A 13,387-nucleotide genomic window follows, 5' to 3' on the forward strand; every position below is an offset into this window, starting at 1 on the left:
AAACAGGTCAAATTTTAGGGCTCTTTTTAACTGCTTGCAAAACACAAAGCAGCCTCATGTACCCAAATTTGGGCCTGTAATTGCTATTGACGTTGTGTCTCATAGTAAAGAAAATTATAACAGAACTAACTTTGCGTTCTCTTACTTGTACAGATCATGCTGTCCCCAAGGGTCTGAAGAGAAACTTTCATGTGACAAACTGTAATCATATGCTGGAATTTATTTTGCAAGCCATTAGTATTGATCTGGCCAGTCAAATCTGTATTTCACCATATTATAACTTTAGTGTACTAATAACAACGCCTCTATTCTTGTTATAAAGTAACAGGCCACATATCTTGTAATGCTGCTATTGCTTCATTGTAGCCATATTTCAACTAAAAAGTAAAAATTATTATCTGTCTGACCAGAGGTAAATAAGATCCTGAGCTTAATAAAATGTAAGCATGTGTTTTCTTAGAGTAGTTATGTTCATGGCTGCTACTCACATGAATACAATTAAACATGTGCATACATGTTAGCTAAACTTTACTCATATTAGTAGTACCAGCTGATAGAACCACTTGGGTAAATAAAATTAAACACATGTATGAACCTTTACAGGACTGGGACCTAAAAACTTTCATCTGTTGCCAAAACAATCTTGAAGCTTGAAGTTTATAAAATGATTTTTGTTTGCTGCTGAATGAGTTCCATTGGCAATCCAGTCTGATTCAGTGTGTAGTGAGTCTTATCTCAATATTGTTTTCTTGTCTGCTTATCTATATTTTATTTGCTTTAGAAATATTTAATAATTCAGAGGTATAATGTAATCAATGCAGCAGACATGTGGCCAGTATTTTAATGTTACACCACTTGTTTGTCTTGACTCTCATCCCAGAAATTATGCATGTTTCAATAGTTCCAGTACATGTGGAAAATGTTTATTGCCCTATTCATACATCTCCAGGGGCGTTTTGAATGCTGTTGACCTGAATAGTGATTTTGCTCTGAGTATATGATAGATCTTGTGCTTGATTAAACGACATAGTTTCACTTTAAAAAAAAAACCAAGACATTTCAAAATATGAACATTCAAGATGTCTTACAAATGGAATGAGGTAAGTGCTACTTCACTGGTGTTTTGAAAATACATAAAATCATAGAACATTTGCATCCAAAACATCAATATTTGCCAAAAGGAAAGGAACTGTTCCTCTCTAGCCTTAAACACAATTAAGAGAAGGCCTTTTGTTTTTAAGACTGATTAATTAATATTGTTTTTAGACTGACTAATTTGTTTTAGCTGACTAATTAGCTCCGCAGTAAAGTGTTACTGTCTACACATGTACCTGTATTAGGGCACAGTAAATTAAGTTGTCTGTAGGATAGTACTATCTGGAACAAATACTATCCTTACAGCAGAGTAGTTACGTGCTCTGAAATGCACATGTAAACAGTGACTAGAGCTGGTTGGGGCACAAAGGTGCTACAGAGCAGGGGCTGCCTGCTGGCTAGCCCTGCACTATAATACTGTAATGCCCCAACCAGCCCCTCCACGGCATGTTGAGCCGCAGCGGAGCATCCTCAGGGTGACCCGCTGGGCCTTCTGCCAGCCACAACTGTTGTGCCCCACCTCATCATGCTCCTGTCCCAAGTGCATGTGTAAACACTGCGCCCAGGAGCAATAAACTCTGGCACAAGCAGTAGCAATAAACAAACTGTGCCAGAGTTTATTGCTACATGCTAATTGCTAATTGCACATTTAGATGTACCCTGTATGTCACTATGTGGAAATTTAGACAACTAAATTAACGGGTATTTTCCAATTTCTGCTGCTTCTAAGGCTTTTTATTAATGCTTTGAGAACTGAGGATTTCAAAAGCAAACGTACTTTTCCAGCACTAGAAGTTACAACAGATACTTTTTGCACTTTTTTCAGTATGAACAGTCAAACTTACATCAGTCAGTTTTAGTTTCTGGTTCATCTGTGTTAACCATGCTGTCATTCATGGTTTCCATAACTGTAGAGGAATATGTTTTGCTCATTGATATTTTTAATATGTTAATGCACTTTTGTACACATCCACTTTTGCAGACCCTTCTACAAACACTCCTCTCTGCTGAGACACTATATTTGGGAACAGAAGCTACTTGCCAAAATCTCTTTAAATAGGTTCTATTTCTCTGCACCAACATCTTGAGCTCCTTACTCGGACAAAATTCTCCTGGAATGCAGCTGGGACTAAGTCAACATTGAGAAAATATCTCAAGAGTTGGTTCAGACAGGACAAAAACACATGGCTTGGTCTGTTTTTGACCAGGTCAGGTGATCTGTGTGTAATCACTTACTACGGGGGTTTTCAGCCTATCCAACCTCATGCGCAGAGTTAGTCTGCAGATGTGGTCTGGGCACACCAGATCTGACCACAGAACAATTCCACATGTCAACCCAACCCTGCATGCCAGATCCATCCACAAAGTGGCCCTGTACACAGGCACATTGAGGCACATCATCCAGCCCATGGGACTCCCCACAGGTCTGGATATTTGGTGGCAGGGAACTGGTGGAAGCATTTATTGCTGTGGCTCTGGGAGCAATTAATTCTGCCACCACTGTCCCACTGCCAAATTTCCAGACCTGTGGGGCATGCCACATGCCAGATTACACAGTTCTGTGGGTGAGAGGACAGTCCCATGATCTGGATCCAGCCCAGAGGCCATAGGTTAAGCACCACTCACCTATTGTATGTAATCCTAGTGCATCTTCTCCCACCACAAAAATCAGTTTGTCAGTTATTAACACTTTCTCAATTCCTTCCTAATTCACTTATAGTATGTTAAAAGATCTTGATTGGTAGACCTGAACCAGAACCTTAAAATCTCATACCACAGAACACTGGGAAAAGTTAGGTTCTGCACTTAGGAATTTGAACCCACCTCCACTTGTACATTGCTAAATGTGAATGTAAGCTAGTATGTAAGTCTTTTTCTGATCATTCCAGGACTCACATTCTTCAAACAGTAAATCATAATTAACACTATCAACTTTTTAAATAGATCAAGGTGCACTTTATCCAAATACGATCAAACAATACACTATTATCTGTACATTCAGTCTTTGCTATTTCAGGGTACTGCAATTTAAGAAAGCTTTGCCCTCTGGACATGAATACATAGTACATGCAGTTAAGTCATTAGATTGGACTGTTGAACAGGACTTTCTCCCACATTAAAAAGCAATGAGATTGGGCAGTAAATCTGAAACCTCTTCAACTCCATTTGCCTATCATAAAAACTTTTCCTTGGTACATCAATCCATAATGGCAGGCTTCTTATATAAGAAAAAGATACAGATGAAGCAATTTTGGATGCAATTTAGCATGGTCCAGTCTGATAGAAATATTGGAATTTTTGACCACATATAACAGGAGTTTGGGTTACTTAAGGACATTTTTATTCATGTTGCCTACCTCCAAGGTGCTAGTGTATTTCAGGTATATAACCTTGCAGGTTATTTGCTCACTGAAGGAGAAATCAATCATACGGAGTCAGGCACTTTATTAATGTGATTTTGTCATACAAAATATGCAGGCATCTTGTTTCTTTCAACAGGAAAACTCCTGTTACAGAAACAGTTTATAAATTCCGCAGAAGAAACTTACAGAAATTTCAGATAAACCAACCCTTCCTTTTCATTAAGAGGCAACTCTTCTGAACCTCTTTCTGTATATCTCGGACTCTTCTTGAATCTCACAGTTTAAACGTTCTATTTCCTGATCTTTCCTCAAGTCCTGGGGTTTTTATTTCGTAAGCCCTAGCTAAAATCTCGTCATGTAGTGCTAAATGGTCTGGAAAGATAAGCCAAACCATCAGCCCTCTTTTTGTGTAATTGTTTTGCAATATAAAGGTACCAAAGACAGGATTTTTGATTAGCCAGACAAGTGGTGCTTTATCTACAACATCTCTTTACCTATTGTCTGTATGCATGAGAGTTCTGTTTTGTTCGTGACCCTATAATCATATAGCTTTCACAATATTATTTGTAGTCTTGAGGTAAATCCTGAGTGCTATACTCATTTTTTTTTGTGTGTCCTTACTTGGATACAACCTGTGATTTAAATCAGTGGGCCAAATCTTAGCACATTATAAATACCTTCTGAGTGATCTCCAACTTCCAAGGACTTTGTTGGGAATATGCCTAAGTCAGGAGTTGGTGAGGTCTACCCTGCAGTCAAAGGTGTGACTGCAGTTCGTATAGAGGTATACAAGCAAGCTAGTTTTTCACCAGCTTGGGTCTGATAGCAGCATAGCTATGGCAGTGCAGAGGTCAGCATGAGCTGCAAACCAGCCCAAGGTTTAGGCAGTTAACCTATGCTGAACTCTGTACTATGGATCCATGCTGCTAGGTATATGCAAGCTACCTCAGGAATGTCTGCAAGTTATTCAATGTCTGAATGTCTGTGGGGGAGCAGGGGTAGAGTGGGGCCGGATGAGGAACAGTGGGCGGGAGGAGAGAGACGAGGCATGAGCTTTGTCCCCGTTGCCCCCCTACCCCATTATTCTTGATGGGCAATTTGCTAGTACCTCTTATAAAACCCACATTTGGACCTTAAGATTTGGGGCCACTGGGCATGTCAACATGAGATACTTCACTCAAATTAAGAACAAATTACTGCATAGTAAGCATCACTTTCTACACATGCAGATACTTACTGCACAATCATTTGATCTATTCTTGAGTAATTTGCTACCTGTGAATACAAGTAGCAAATTGACTCAGGAATAATTACTGCACAGTAAGTTATGTGAAGATGGCTGACCGGGAGCAAATTTGCTCCCCGTCAGCTGGACAGCAGGGGGTGGGAGATTGTTCTCTGCCCCAGGAGCTGCCTGCTGCTGGGATGGACTCTGTCACTGGAGCCCAGGTGGGGACACTGTTCCTCTGCCACAGCAGCAAGGAGCTCCCAGCCCTGTCCACGATCATGGAGCTGGGAAGAATCATCTCCTAGCCCTCGCTCCATGACTGCAGAGTGGGAACAGGGAGCTCCCTGCTGCCAGGGCAAGGGCACATTGTCCATGCCTGGGCTCTGGTGGTGGACCCCTGCAGCAAGCAGCCCCTTAGGGGCAGGGAGCAATCTCCCAGCCCTCACCAGGAGACAGCTGTCTCCTGGCCCTGTGCTCTCTGCCAGCCCCTGAGCCTAGATCTCGCCTTGGCTGCTTCAGGTGATCGATGCAGGACCAGAGGGGGCAGAAGCAGACTGGTGCCAGGAGCAGCAAATCTGCTTCCACTTCCTGTATGCGTAGATGCCTGCCTGGGGTGAGTTTACTCAAGTAATTTACTCTAGGGTAAACTCACCCCACAGCATTTGCACATATAGACATGCCCACTGTGATTAACTAACGTCAGTTTACAGAACTTAATGGAGTAAGGCACATTCCAGTCTCACAGATTTTACTATCTGAGAGATGGGACAAGCACACATGAGGTGTGGAACAACAGTTCAAGAGTGTGAGGAAGAGATATTTGATGAGACGAGGGATTAATTGAACTTGGGTATAAAGTTTTGAAGTAAGATTTGAAGCATGAGTGAAGGCTAGCTGACAGAAAGGGCAAGGGAAGTGCTACAGGCTTTAAGGGGCAGTGTGAAACAAAGGCACAAAGTCTGAGAGGAAGAGCTGAAAGGATTGGGAAGCAGGAAAGAAGTGAAATGGAAGTTAGGAGGAAACCTTCACCCTGTCTGTGACGATGAGGATCTGAGATACAGGCAGTGGTATATTGTGATGTTTTGGCCTATAGTGAACCAGATGCAATGCTCACTACTTCACTGTTTTAGGAGAATCCCTATAAATACCCCATTGATGCACATGTGATACACTGGGGATAGGGAACAGCTTCAAAACTCAGATCTCCTGATTTATATTCCAAGATTCACCCACAAATTTGAGGATTTCAAACTTGAAATGTAGTTCTGGCCCCTTCCTAGCCAGCACCACCCGACAAAGCTCAAACGAGGCTTCTTGAGGAAAAATACAATATGGGTAGAATTACAGCAAAGTAGAACTGGAAGGGACCTCAGGGGTCATCTAATCCAGTGGTCCCTACCTTTTGCTGCGTTGGCCAGATAGGTAGTGCCCAGTCCATTCTCAGGCCCAATCTGGCAATGCAGGGGGAGAGAGTGTAGCTCAGCCCTGATCCAGCTGTTCAGGAGGAGGGGGCATGGCTCAACTCCAATCCAGCCTCATGGGGCTTGGGAATTTGGCAGTGGGGAGCAAAGGCAGTATTAATTGCCACTGCTCCCCTGATGCCAAATTTCCCAACCTGTGGGGAGCCCTGTGGGCAGGATGCCATGGCTCTGTGGGCTGAATTTGATCCCTAATCTAGTCCAAACCCCATCTTGAGGAGGCAAGGTCATCCTTATCCAAACCATTGCATACAAATCCTCATCTAATTTATTAATAAAACGAAACGATCAACCCTGTCACACAACTACAAAGCACCTGCCACAAGTAAAGTAGAGGGACAATTGCAGTCAGTGTCCTACTGCTACAAGTGTTGTTAAAATATGCCTGAGAGATCCAAGGAAAAGGGCCATACCGCATGCTGCAGATGACAGCAAACCCCACCCCCCATCTGTATTAATCTGACCCTGGGATAAAATTGCTTCCTGACCCAGAATGTGGTGATTAGTCTGACTCTGAGTGGAGGGGCAAGATCCTCTAGCCAGGAACTGCTGGATTTTAGCCCCAGCAGGAGCACTGTCCTACCCCATTCAAAATCTGCAGCCTTGGCTGCAGCCAACACCCAATGATTCTGAGGAAGGCAAAAATAAATCCCCTGACACTTGTTGCAAGAAGAGAGGAAAAAATTCCTTCCCAGCCCCATGTGGCAACCAGCAAAGCCCAGAAGCATGAGAAATACCCATAGAATAGCATAGGCATAGCTAGTCCTACATAAACCCTGACCAGTGCTTATCCTACCTCCTCTTGAACACCTCCAATGATGGAGTTTCTACAACTTCTCTTTGTATGCCTTGCTTTCCAAGCCCTCTATCATTTTTGTTCCTCTCTGGTTCCTCTCTAACTTCTCCATGTCCTTTTTAAAATGTGGAGTCCAAAACTACACACAATACCCTAGATGGGGCCTAAGCAGTCCTGAGTAAAAATGCACTATCACTTCCTGTATCTTGCACCTAATGCTCCTAGTGATGCAAACCTAAAACCACAATCTAAAAGCCACACCCAAAACTCACTCCAAGCAGGTCTCCATCAGGAATGCTTTGCTGATATAGCTGTATTAGCACAGTACCCCAGCAAAGCATTTGTAGCATGGATGCAGCTTATAATATCAAAATTCCCCTCTTGATAATTTATTATGTTCTATGTCCCATGGAGAGAAAAAAGCCTGGCCTTGACACAGTTCAGCAGGAAGATGATAATGGAAAGAGCAAGCACCAAGCCCAGTTCGGGTGGCAGCCAGGAGGATGTGGAGACAGTGGTAATATGGCCAGGGCAGCTGGGCACAGATGGTGTCTCTGGTGTAGGGGCTGTGGCACAACCTTTTGCAGGGGAGTGGGACGTCGATCCCTGCCTCTGTCCCTGATCCTGCCCCTGCGGTGCTGGAGGGGGCTCCCACCACCTGCCCACCCCATTGTTTTGTGTATGCTTGGGTGAGCAGCTTGGGGGCTGTGGATGACCTGTTCCCTGGGGCTGGCAGTGGCGGTGACAGCATGGAGGAGGTGTGCTCCCCCCACAGACTCAGCTGCACCACGCAACCTCTGTCTGCCTGCCAGCCTCATGTGTCCACCATTTTACATTTTGAAAAGATGGTCACCCTAACCCCTGCACTGAAGCAGCCTTGGGCTCCAGTCAGCCCCATCAGCATCTATACGTGTGTTGTAGCGCACTTAATAACTGCCACAGAGTAGTACCTGTGTTTACAAGTGCTAACATATGGCAGAGTTATACTGTGGCCCAATAGGGCTGCACATGTAGATGCTGAGGTTTTACTTCTGAGCAAATTAGGCAACTCCACAGTAAACATCTCCTGTAGGTGCATGTGGCGGCATATGACCTAGGGGTGCTGTGAACTCCCCTAGGGTCCCTACCTACCATGCCAAATCACCAGAGACACCATCTGTGCCCAGCTGCCCTGGCCATATTACCACAGTCTCCACATCCTCCTGGCTGCCACCCGAACTGGGCTTGGTGCTTGCTCTTTCCATTATCATCTTCCTGCTGAACTGTGTCAAGGCCAGGCTTTTTTCTCTCCATGGGACATAGAACATAATAAATTATCAAGAGGGGAATTTTGATATTATAAGCTGCATCCATGCTACAAATGCTAAATGCACCCTCTCTATCTTGTCCACCACATCTTTGATGTTAATATGTTAAAGGGAGGCTGCCTTCTTGCCCTCTTTGGCACAGTGCCTTGATGTATTTAGGCTAATGCTCTGCCTAGTTGTCCTGGTGCACTCCAGCCTCAGGGTTACACGTGGGCCCTACAGTCACCCGTGCCCTCACGGCTCCCTGGGCTCGTAATTCCCCGCAGCCCGCACCGGGGCCTTGCTCGCGATTCCCCGCAGCCCGCACCGGGGCCTTGCTCGATAGGGCTCAGGCAGCCTTGGCCTTACCTGGCCCCCCCGCCCCAGACCCACCTTCTCAGGTCTTATGCCCCACTGGGGCTTCTCGCCTGTGCCCACACTGGGCTCTTCCCGATGCTGCCCACACTGGGGCCAGGGTCAGAACACCCCAAAACACAGTGCCCTCTCCAGCACCAGGAACCTCCCCCACTACTGGGGAGCTCCCATGAGGCCTCCTCCAACCCCTAGAGCCTCACCCGGTCCTCCGGTGTTACACAACAACAAAACAGAAAACACAAAGCCCCTTGGCTACAACATAAATCCCAAGCCAACCTGGCTGTCCTTCATCCATATCCCTGTCAGGGTTCTCTCCACCTCATACCATTATGCCAACACTGCTCAGGCCATCAGGCTTCCTTACTATGCCCACCCCGCTTACTCCAGCAGAGCGTCAGCTTCTCAGGCTGCCAGAGGAGAACTGCCTCTAGCCTCAGCCTCGCTATTTATGTAGGCCAGGCCCTGCCTCTTTCTGGTCAGCTGACCAGACTGGTTGCCCCAGAAACCCACACCTGTGCTGCCCCGGTGAGTGGCAGCTGAGGCCATATTACTGTTATCAGTAGCAGGCACCCTAGTGCCCTGCTACAGTGCACCAAATAAGAGGTAGAATACAGAATGACCCAAGCCAGGGAGGGTAACAATGACCCACAACATTAAGGGAAATGTATTAACAGTGAAAGCAGCTGGTTATTAAAATAAGTTAAGAAGTACAAACATGGAAAGACAAGGATCAGAGAAGGGAAACTGGCCCCCACAAAATTTTATTAAACTTTTGCTCTTCCTTCCCTATTATGTTTATTTTTGCCTTCATTTCATGAAGTATCTTTTCAGTCTCTTTTCCTTCTGTTTGTCTTGTGATTTGTCCATATTTTGGTCTTCATGCATTTGCCTCTTAATAATTGCAAAGTATTTCAGTTAAATATTTGAACACTGGATTGTAAATTTAAAAATGGTTTGGAAGGCAGGAGGTTGTTTGCCTGGTATACATATTTTGTGTTTGCATCTATGAAATTCCTTCCTAAGGACCAAAGCCTCTGGGTAGGACTAAGTAGGAACTAAAACTGATTTCTGATAAAATTATGTATTTTGGAGAGCAAAACTAGTCAAAAACCTACAATGTAAAGTCTTTGGTCTGCTGCAATTTTAGGGCCTTATTATACCTTATACTGTGAGCTGCCCAAATATTGACCATCTTAATGCTAGCTTGAAGTTTGGAGCGCTCACACCTTCAATTTGAGCTGCATATCTACGGGGAGTAGCCATACCTTAATGGAACAGGAGCTGGGTAGTGCAGAGCAAGAGATAATCCTACCCTGGAGTGCCGTAACTTTGAGCTGCATAATGAGTGCTTTAAACCACTTAAAAATATTAATGTGCGGATAATCCAGGGGTTAAGAGCTCAAGGAGCTGCACAAAATGACTGTGTAACAAGGCCATTAGTTAAAAGGGGGTGATGGTTTCATTGGCATATTGCAGGGGGAGTGGCACTATCTCATCATAAAATACTCCTCTGTGCTCTTGTCATGATGGGGTCAGGAGAGGCCCTGGTAATATCAAGATTCATGTTAATAGTTGTGGTATTGATTAAGAAACTTTTCACCAGTGTCACGGCATGGGACCCTAGGAGCAGCCGTGATCTCTCCTTGTGCCCCTACCGTGCCAAGTTGCCCGCTTAGCACCCTCGTTCTCGCCTGCCATGACTTTGATGGTTGTATAATATTAATGGGAGGCTGCCTTTACTTGACCCCTTGGACCCAGTGCTCTTACCCTTCTGGTCCCTGCTCTATACAAAATAGATTCTGGTGCCCCCCCAACCCTATGGGCGTCGCGTGGCTCCTTCCACCCCTAATACCACGCCCCAAGCCTCTCAGTTTTTCCCGGATGTCATCTCGTCTATGCTCTTGCTCTCTAATCTTGTACTTGCCCTCACTGGGCTCTAGTCATACACTCACCCTCACCGGGCTCCTAATTCCTGTACTTGCCCTCACCGGGTGTTTATTCGTACGTTTGCCCTCACCAGGCTCCCAATTCCTATACTTGCCCTCACCGGGTGTCTTAGTGTGCTCACCTCAGAGCACTCACCCCTATCAGGGCCGTCCCGCGCTCCCCACGTGCTCACCCCCACAGGGGCCTGTCTCGTATTCCCTGTGCTCACGTCACCCACACTAGGCTTCATCTCCCACGCTTCCTGCAGCCAGGTTGCCTGCACTGGGGCTTCGTCTCCCACAATCATGATGCCCGCACTGGGCTTCGTCTCCCACGCTTCCCGCAGTCAGGGCTCAGGTGGCCATAGCCATGCCTGGCCCCCTGACCCTCCTCAGGGGTCTTACGCCCGACTTGGGTACTTCACAATTGGGCTCAGGCAGCCTCTGCCTTACCGGGCCCTCAAGACCCCTTTTGTGGGACTGGGGTCAATACCCCTGAACACTGTACCCTCACTGGGCTTCTTGCTTGCACGCCCCTCCCTAGGGCTCTACACGTGCTCATGCCCACACTGGGGCCTGTCTCACGCTGCATGACTCTGCCCCACTGGGGCCAGGGTCTGTACAAACACCCAAATGCAGCACCCTCTCTGGTGCCAGGAACCCCCACGCTACTGGGGAGCTCCCCTGAGGCCTCCTCCAACCCCTACAGCCTCACCCGGTCCTCCAGTGTTACACAAACAACCAAACAGAAAACACAAAACCATAAGCCAACAGGCTGTAACAGCCAGGAAGCTTATTTTGTATCTCATAAATTCTGCGCCACCCTGGCTCTCCTTCATACCTCCCTGTCAGGGTTCTCTCCACCCCGTACCATCATGCAGACACTCAGACAGTCAGGCTGCGCTGCGCTGCTCTGCAGCAGAACTCCCACTGCTCAGGCTGCCAGAGGGTGACTGCCTGCTAGGCTTCAGCCTGGGCTGTTTATATACTCCAGGCCCTGCCCCCTCCTGGTCAGCTGACTGACTGCAGTTGCCCCAGCAACCACCACCTGTATCCCTTCATAGGAGCAGGGCACCAGAGTGCCCCTGCGACACACAGGTCTCGGTGCATCAGAATCTTGAACTGAAGACCCACAGAGAGAGAATATTGCAACAAAAGATTGAAGGATTACCCGTTAATTTACAGGATGTTCAGGATAGTCAGGACGTCAGACCTGCAGCCACAACTTGCAGAGAAGTTCACTGAGAATGTTTATGTTGCTTTTAAGAGTTTTCTACCCTATAAGCAATTTAGAGCAAGTACATTACTTGTCTGTGTTTTGTAGACTGCTGCGGGAGATTTCCAGGGCTATAGTGCCTATTTCTGATAACCTCAACTCTGCCTCACATTGTTTACTTCCCACCTTCCCCTCCTGCATTTCTCGCTTCCATGCTTCAGAAAGAAATTTAACTTTTGCTTTGCTCACAATATGTATACTTTTAACTATGTTGCTGAAATAAAAAATAGAATTAAGTCTCATGCAGTGTGGCCTCAGCTAGTTTCCATCGGGGTCAGGAAGGAGTCCCCTCCCATTCACACTTGACCAGATAAATTAATGCAGAGATTTGTCCTTCCTTTGAAAGCCAGATATTGGCCAGAGCTGAAGGAAAGGTATCAGCGTAGCTACACCAGTAGTCTGAGGCAGTGGCAGCAAATCCCATGCGCACAGATGCATATGACTAGGGATCACACGGCTAAGGTGTTAATGGTTGGGATGGGGAAGGGTTTAACTTTTTCCCTATCAGACCCTGAAGATTTTTCATGTTCCTCTGCAGCCTCAAGGAGCTTCATCTGCTGGGATCTGCTTTGCACATAATCTGATTTCTACCATTACTAATGTCTAGGGCACTGGGGGCATCACAGCATTTTCTGTTACTGGTATTTTCCAGTGTACTCAATGCACTTTTCCCTCAAAAAGGATCCCTCCAGAAACAATGTGCATCTTATACACTGTAGGCACATAACAAATAATATGAATTATTACAAAATAGCTGACCAAATCCAATCAAGTTTATGTTGAAAACTTCTTAGCACCACATTATCCCATTTTGTATGTGCATCTTATACACAGCTATATATTATATACAGGAACTATGGTATCTGATTGTAACTAAGAACAGGTTATCTCCTGAAAGCTCAAAGGTCTGAAACATAAGTGGCTCTGTATTGGATTTTCTACCAATGATGTGGTACAACAAAATTTACTGGGAAAGACTGCTGCACATGTGTTTTTATATCGTGGTCATTGCCTGGAAACATGTAGATGTAGCTACTGGCAGTAGTGAGCCACAGATTCTGGCCAATTTGGTGGCTGTCCCAGGCTAAATTAAGAGAGGGATTGTTTTAATAAATAGAGCAAACTGACACTGTGGGGAACAAGCAGCACTTGAAAAGCCTCCTAGAGGTTATTGTAAAGGGCTAGATGTGAATCCTTCCAAGGTGCTGCCCAATTGTCAAAAGGATTGTAACCTGGAAAGACTAAGATGCTGACAAAAATGGAGAAGGGAATGTATAGGGTTGCATAAATAGGACCAGGTGCAGTGATGGGCTAGAGAGGGCAGCCCTTTAAATGTAAAAGGGGTATAAAGGGGAGAAGGGCTGCGTAGGTCAGCCATGGACAGCTTATCATTGAATTGCCTGATCCAGAGAGGAAAGAAATTGGAGAGGCATGAGATGGGGACACTGCAGCAATTTATAGGGTAAAACCCTTAATAAACCGATCCCCAAGCACAACTTTCTCCAGCTGACACACACCATAGTAAATCAAGTGCCATGACTAGGGAATGAATGCTGAAAGATCCA

Source organism: Crocodylus siamensis, chromosome 1 (assembly GCF_052110815.1).
Source record: "Crocodylus siamensis isolate JL-2025a chromosome 1, ASM5211081v1, whole genome shotgun sequence".
NCBI classification, from domain to species: Eukaryota; Metazoa; Chordata; order Crocodylia; family Crocodylidae; genus Crocodylus; species Crocodylus siamensis.